A 2,349-nucleotide genomic window follows, 5' to 3' on the forward strand; every position below is an offset into this window, starting at 1 on the left:
ATCAAATACAATTATCCATAATTCAGTTATTTTAAACTGTACTGATTCTACCATCCGAGTGCACATAAAACAATTAAGATGAAGTCTAATTATATTTTCTACGTTAATCAGTTTTACAGATTAATTCCCTAGTGAATTTGGTCTGAAACAATTGCCAGTTATCCTTAAATATGACTAAGTTTAACTGTTAGTACTTTATCTCATTTTATACCTGTACTTTAAGTAAAGTTTTAAGTTGAAATGTCATTATTTCTTTATCAGAAGGATTAAAGGAAACAGGAACCCAGTGGCTTGGTGGTTTAGGAAGAACACTTGGTAATGGTGGCTCACTAAATTTGGCCCTGGCATAGTTCTGATTAGTTTGAGACTTAAAAAGTAAGGTGGGACTTGATAAGCTAGAGTTCCAGTTTTGATTGTTTGGAAAATTTTCGTTCTTCCCCCAATTTTGCATGGCCTGCCATGCAGCTGATGTTGAATCACAAGTATGTCCTCTTTCCTTTTTCTTGTGAACAGTCTTCATCTGGGAATTCTGATCCTTGGTCTTCCGTCTACTAAGCTGTTGTTGTTCTTACTAACATTTCTAGTTTGAGGGGCTGGAATGTAACACCTCTCTCCACCACCCATCTTCAGCTTCTTCGTCACCTTTCAGTCTGCTTTTCTGATTGCAGGATTTCCACTGTCCTCTTCCTTGCTGCCACACCCAGGATAATAGATGTTGCTTTCTGACAGATCCTTTCCTTTGTCTCAATACAGAAGTTTTCATGGGCCAATCTGCTGAGTTCAGCCTAGGAGCTGAGGCCAACATTTGAGTCTCCTCAGCACGCAAGTTTGAGAGAAGTCTTAGTGACTTCAAGCCTGGGACTATGACGGCGGCAGCTTCTGCTCGGCTTCAAAGCCCCCCTCCCCTTCCAGGGAGAGATGAAGCATGGAACAGGCGAAGCCCATGAGCACCCACGAGCTAGGCGCTGGCCACCTCAACATCTCAACTGACCTCCCCTAAATACGATTCTCTGGCTTCTGCAGAGTCTATGATCTACTCAGTGCATTTTTTTTTTTTAATAAAAAGTACTAGTTTCTGCTTAAAATAGTATGAGTTTGTTTCTGTTGCTTATAACAAGAACCTTAATTCATATAGAAACCAATGACAGAAGCAACTGCAGGCCAAAGCCTCTCAGGAAGCAATCATCATTTAGATGCTCTATGTGACAGCAAGAAAAATCCTTCAAGTATTAAAGGACAGAACTCTGGGAACGCATGCTGTACAGTGGCAAAATTCTAACCAGAATGGTATCTGAAAGTGCTCACTAAAGGTAAGACTTTGGAGAAACAAGTGGCAACTGACATAAAATGATATGAAAGCCACAAGGAATTGAAGAAATCTACAAGTGCATGGTTATTGCTGGATAGTTTAAAGAAAGAGAATGTCCAGCTCAGAGTCCTAAATTGCTGGCCAAGGATCAGCTGAAAACAAAAATCTTTCTATGATTGTACTTAGAAAAAGAACGTTACCCCTAGATTGAAATAGATCGTGTATCGAATCTCTAGCATATTCTGAGCCTCCCTTGCTAGAGAAAGTTGCCCTGCTTCTCTTTTTATGAATCTATCTTGCCTTACTTGAAGCTAATACAACAATTTACTTGCAAGAGTAAGTCAGTTCTTCACTTGCCCTCTGCCCTCCGTTTGTAAAAATACAACTATAATCAGAGCCACTTACAAACTCAGAGATTTTTGCTAATTTCTATTATGGAAAAAAATAAGATGGAATACTTAAGTGATATTCTGATGGTGCTGGATCAAATAGGACAGATTAAATTTTAGATTAGGCCGAAATTATCAATGTGGGTGAAATTACCAGAGATTCTGAAATTACATGGCTAGGGGAAATTTTACCTGTATGCTCCATTTTTATATTAAAAGCTGGTCCACTGAAGCCAGCAGAGGCAATCTGGTGTCCAGACCCGCTACAATAAGTCTTCAAGTAGGCCTGATGATGCAGAAAGCCACAAAAGCAGAAGGAACCAGATTATGTACCTGCAGCTGACTAAGAAATTTCGTTCATGGAAGTAAGTGGGCTCCTGAATGATGGCATGGGCTTTCCTGAATTGATATTAAAGATAGCCAGCCATGTTTCTAAACTCTATTGACCTGAAGAATTCATGATTCTGTGAGGTCTGCTGAGACTGCAAAACTTAAGGTATACAATGGGGATCCTTAGGTATTTGACTGCTCACCAGGCATGTATCATTAATCATTTCTGTATATTTTGCAACGATTGTAAAACTAAGTGACAGAAGTCTTAGCCAAGTCAGAGTAGTCGTTCTCATCAATGTACAAATATGGACTCACTTT

The 2,349-nt window shown here is 39.4% G+C and overlaps 1 pseudogene; it reads right to left on the bottom strand.

Annotated features, from left to right (window-relative positions):
- Positions 1 to 205: 205 nt before the first annotated feature.
- Positions 206 to 672, bottom strand: LOC138929759 (proline-rich nuclear receptor coactivator 2-like; annotated as a pseudogene).
- Positions 673 to 2,349: the final 1,677 nt, after the last annotated feature.

The sequence above is a fragment of the Ovis canadensis genome, chromosome 15 (assembly GCF_042477335.2).
Source record: "Ovis canadensis isolate MfBH-ARS-UI-01 breed Bighorn chromosome 15, ARS-UI_OviCan_v2, whole genome shotgun sequence".
Lineage (NCBI taxonomy): Eukaryota > Metazoa > Chordata > Mammalia > Artiodactyla > Bovidae > Ovis > Ovis canadensis.